The sequence below is a fragment of the Rattus norvegicus genome, chromosome X (assembly GCF_021556685.1).
Source record: "Rattus norvegicus strain SHRSP/BbbUtx chromosome X, alternate assembly SHRSP_T2T, whole genome shotgun sequence".
Taxonomy (NCBI): domain Eukaryota; kingdom Metazoa; phylum Chordata; class Mammalia; order Rodentia; family Muridae; genus Rattus; species Rattus norvegicus.
In genome coordinates, this window is record NC_141554.1 from 76,118,866 (window position 1) to 76,124,393 (window position 5,528).

At 46.5% G+C, this 5,528-nt stretch overlaps 1 pseudogene; it reads right to left on the reverse strand.

The window, feature by feature from the left end:
• Positions 1 to 331: 331 nt before the first annotated feature.
• On the reverse strand, positions 332 to 1,112 carry LOC147998266 (uncharacterized; annotated as a pseudogene).
• Positions 1,113 to 5,528: the final 4,416 nt, after the last annotated feature.

The window sequence follows — 5,528 nt, forward strand, 5'->3', positions numbered from 1 at the left end:
CTAAAATGGTGTACCAAATTCTAGAAGGTGGTAAAGAACTCAAAGTGTAGGAGTTAGGTACAGTAGTGCAGAAATCAGCCACTCTACCACAGTTTAAGTCCTGGATTGGGTGATAATTGTTAGTGCCCAGCTGACAGGAGCAGTGTATTCCAGGAAGGATAGCACTAAGCCACACATCTCCCAGCATCAGGTACTTGTGCACTGAGACAGGGTCAGTCTAGGTCCACATACACAGTCTGTAGATATGCATACACATGGCCTCATCCAGCCATTTTAACACACACAAGTCATTTTGGAGAGCAAATTTCTCATGATCAAGGGATAGAGGCAGTTAGGGATGAGCATGAACTAGTGGGTTACCCGGTCCATGCCAAGGTCTATTGTTCTTCAGGTAGTCCATGAGTATTGTTCGTTGCTGGTAGCCCCCTGTACCCAAGGTCTTTTGATGGACACTGGTGGTAGCCCCCTGTACCCAAGGTCTTTTGATGGACACTGGCCCACTGAGGCGTAGGAGCACAGAGTGTTGGGCCCCCATATCCAAAAAACACTGGGTGGGCTTCCCCTGTATCCTGGGGGAGTCCCTGACCCAGTGTCCTTTTTCCTTATAATAGGCATACTGATCTTTAGCTAGGAATCCTCTTCTGTTGCCAGGTACTGTCTTCCTAGTCACTCTAACTACTGTGGCCAGTATAAGTTCCTCCCTGCCTTTTATCTCTCTTTATCTCTCTAGCTTTCTCTTCTTTTTGTCTCTTTTATTCCCTAGCTTCCTGCTCTTTTTGCCTTCTTTTCTCTTTCTCTTCCTCAGTCTCTCTGGTATGATATCTTCTGCATCTTCCTCTACAGCTACTAGGTGCTATCCACTTTTGTGCACAGACCCTGAACCACACTTCAGCCTTATTTCCTCTGCAACTTACACTAACTCTCTCAGCAACTTAGCTTAACCCCTCAAGTTTCTTCAACTTCTCTTCATATCTTTGCCTTACTTGAGCCAAATTGGTGGGGCGTTTTCCAACCCCTCAGAGACCCACCATTGGAACCTGGCGGTAGACTTGGCCCTCCCTATCGTCAGGCATATTGAAGTCAACAGGCAGGAGTGAGAGTCTTCTATCCATGTCTGGAACATTCTTTCTGGCCTCTAGTAGGATTCTGTATTTCCTCAGTAATAAGGAGGACCTGTAACAGCTACTAACAAGCATTTCAAGTGGGCTAGTAAGAAAAAAGGAAGAGAGTCTAGAAAATAGAGGTCCGCCAAAGAATACAAATAGCATTCAGTCACACAGCTAAATAAGGGGTAGCACGGAGGTCATGTCTGGGGTCCCTGCCTTATGGCTCCTTGTACCCAAGTCCCCCACCCCCTCCTTCTACTTCCCCTTCCATAACGTTCTCAAATGGGGCTGAGGGTGCAGGAGGAGCATTAGCAGGGGCTGCCTGGGGCATCACAGCTGGCTGGGGAGCAAGTGTGGGAGGGTAAGGAGGTGGGGGACTGGAGAGGAGCAGGTCAGTCTGGAAGTCTGGGTAGATCTCCTTTTTATCAGGCTTGTCCATCTTGTTGCCTATTTCATCTCCAGACGTTCTGCATAGGGCCAAGACCTCAGTGTTGTGGCTTCCTGAAAGTGAAACAAAGGGCCGAACCCATGGATGGGGAGGGAGAACCAGATCTTCCCAAACCAGAATGTAGGGAATCTGTTTGGGGTAGTTGGAAGGTCCCTGTTGAAATCTCTTAACTCATCTCACCTGCTCTAAGGTCTGCCACTTAGATCCCTTTAACTCCACAGATAGATTGTGGGCCCTTGTTCTATCTTCAGTCCAACAGGGACTGTCCCATCATCCATTCGTCACACAGAAAGACAATCAAAAGATTAACAGACAAAAACAGAAGTGTGCACAAAAACAAAAAACAAGCGGCCGCCGCGAGATCACCACAAAACCGAACTGATTCAGATGGGAGCTTCCATGAGTTCACCAAAGACAGATGAAGGGGGGCAGATTCCACATCATTCCTCCTTCCCAACCAGAGACAGATGAAGGGGAGCAGATTCCACTTCACTCCTCCTTCCCAACGGGACACCAAAGACAGATGAAAGAGAGTAGATCAAAAATAATGGTTAAGTCTGGAGGCCAGCTGACATCAAATGCTGTCTACTCCAAGGAGCAAAAAGTCTGCCATGGTCCTTTCTTAATCTCAACTGACAAGTTGTGTGCTCTAGCCCTAACTTCAGTCCAATGATCCAAAGTCAAACTCAGAGGAGTCATCACAGTCTGTTCCATCGTCAGTGTCACAAGTAAGACAAAACAGAGACCTAAGAAACACAATCAAAGGCTAACAGATGTCCGTCTCCACCTAGACAAAAAAAAGCACTCCAGAAATACAGACGGCCGGGAGGAGTGTAGCTTCTCCAATCCAGGAGGACTACCGTATCCTCACCAGCACCCAGACAGGAATCTCCCAGGCGTCCCTGGGGTCCCTTCAGACCTCCTGGGACATCTCCCAGAATAACGCAGTCGGTGAGCCCCTGGCACGTCTACCAATACTCATACTCCCCGTCTCTACTTGAGATGCGAGCCTCCATCTCTACCTGAGATGCGAGCAACTACAAAAAACAGAACTCGCAAGCAAATACAGAACCAGAATTCAGCCGGCACAGAAACACAATGACACAGACAATATCTCATCTCCAAGTGGGTCTTCGGAGATGAGGGTGGTCGCCAATCATGGAAGAGCCCCCAAATGAAAGACCCCTGAAGTGGGGAGACCCTCACTCAAGTCTCAGGATGACACAACCCTCCAAGAACTCACGAGACACCATCCTTGCTGTAGTCACACGAGGTTTACTGACAGGAACCAGCATGCTGGGGTCGAGACTCATATCCCACACAGGGGTAGAGAAGTTTGACCCCGAGTAGCTGGGAGAAGGGGTATTTAAAGGAAGAAACCACAACCCAAAGGGGTAGGGAGGGCGTCATTGGAAAATGTCGAGAATACCAGTGAAAAATCACAAGGGGAAACTCCCTGTTCCTCAAGATTGTTCTCAAGATTTTAATCTAACTTTTGCAGTCAGTCAGTTCCTGGAACAGAGTTGCTGAACCACCTGGTGTAATCATCAGTTCTGTAGTCAGTCAAGTTCCTGGAACAGAGTCACTGAACTGGCTAACCTACATTTTTTGGCTCTACTCTCTTTGCTTGGGGGGTCTGAATTTTTCCTGGTCTTTCAGGGCAAGATTCTGATCTTCTAGTAACCCTGTGCTTATTAATCTTCCTCTTAGGCACCTCTATTTCTTCTTCTGATGTCTCTCCTTCATCCTCCTCTGAGCTACAATCCTGGTCTGAATCAGAGGTTTGTAAGGACCTACGAGAGGCATCATCTTGTGCTGCTCCAAATGTTCTATCTCTGACATTCATCCCCTTATTTTAGCATTAGTACTCAAGAGAGCATCCTTGACTAATCTCCACAAAGAAAGCGTCTTGACAGGAATGTTCTTGGGGCCATTTCTCCACAGTGTTCTTTGCTAATCTCTCATAACCTGTTCCCATTCTGGAATATTAAGTCCTCCTGAATGAACAAGCCAAGGACTGGTCCTTTCTAAGGTTTTAATAAATTCTTTAGCTGTTTTTTCCTTTACCCCAATTCCCTGCTGTTTGAGTAAAGCAACTATCTGATCCGCTAGTTGTGAAGTGGAACTTGTAGTTCCCATGTTGAGAAAATTTTCCTTTTTGCTATTTACTCACCCAATATGTCTCTTCTTCTTTCCCAGCCAGCTTCCCGGGATGTCCCATCAGAAATCTTCTCTTCCCCGATCTCGATGGGACCTCCATTTGTCGATGCCCACACCAACACAGCACTGAGAACTGGGTGTAAGCCTGCAGGATTAAAAAACACACATACATGCAGGTTATTGGTGCTAAGAAAGAATAGCCAATTCTGTACCTTTATTTACCGAATATAAACCCCAAGTTGACCAGGTGGAAAAATCTGAGAAGCACAGTGGGAAACCCTGGCTTAAGGCTTCAGTAACAAAAGACCTAATTTACTGGGACCCAAATTTACTGGGGAGAAATCCAGGAAGACTAGCCTAAGTCCCAAAAACAAAAGACTGGGAAGATGAAAGGCAGAAATGAATTGAACATCGCCCAGGTGTGTCACTACCCCGTGAGGCTGTTCTTTTGTTAGGAACAAAAGGCTTCCACTTGCATCAGCAGGGCTCAGCAGGGGTCAAACCCTACCAGGGACCCAGAAGGGTCTGACAGGGGAGTGAAACACTGCAGGGGACCCAGGAGGCTGTGACACCTTAGCATGGCAGGTTCATAGCCTGCCGTCTGCTATGCCATGGAGATGTGGTGCTCAATTTTGATGGAGTGCAGCATGCAGTTTCACACAGGCTTCAAGGCTGGTGTCAAATACAAGCCACCCAGTATGGTGGTGCCTTTGGGTGACCTGGTCAAGATGCAGTGTTCAATGTGCATGCTGGATAACACAGTCCCATTGCTGAAGCCTGGGCCCTCCAGGACCACAAGCTTGACTTGATGTATGACAAGAGGGCTTTTGTACACTGGTATGTGGGTAAGGGCATGGAGGAGGGGGAGCTCTCTGACACTGGAGAGGATATGGGCTGTCCTAGAGTAGGATTATGAGGAAGCAGGCATGGACTCCTATGAGGATGGGGATGAGGAAAAAGAATAAACAGCTAATTGGGGCCTATCCACTGTGTTTATTGCAAAATCCTCTAAAAATAAATGGTCTCCTTAGTAAGAAAATAAAAATAAAGAAGAAAGAAACAAAGATTATTAAGAAGAAAAAGAAATAAAAAGAAAGATAAGAAAGGTATTTGAGCCCCCTGCTCTTAGTAGTCTCTCTGTATTTCTCATTGGGAAGTCATGTTCTCCTTCTGAGCCCTTCTATAAGTTAGCTTGGAGTTAATTTACTTCCCAGAGGGTGCTTTTCTCATTTTGCCTCAGGTTTGGGACCTTTCTAACATTGTTTCTTCTGATGATGTTGCAACCCTCAGTCTCTCCCTCTTTTTATTCAGAGTCCACAAAGGCAAAGAAATCTGGTGACTTCTTGTTTCCCCGTAGTTTAATGAGTTTCTTCATGGCTCTCCTTCCCTCAACTTTTTGAGGCTGCATTAAGATATTTCTGACACAGGAGAAATTGCTCACATCTCAAGTATGCAATCGGTAGGTTTGACACATGGCCTATAGCACCACAGCTGAAAACATGTTCTGCAACCCTTAGCAACGCTTCCCTCTCCCTCACCCTGGCACTCGCCTCTCTGTCTCTAGGCAAACACAGATATGCTTTCTGGAAATGAGGGCTTCTTTGCATTTCCTGGAATTGTGCACCAATGGAGATTGTCAAACACACACACACACACACACACACACACACACACACACACACACACACACACACACTCATACACACACCAGGTGGTATGGACCTTTTGAAGGCTCTGGCTTCTTCCAATTCTAATAGTAATTATTTTGAGATTCTCTCATGTTTTTCCTCAGTCAGTGTTCTGTCTGCCAGTGT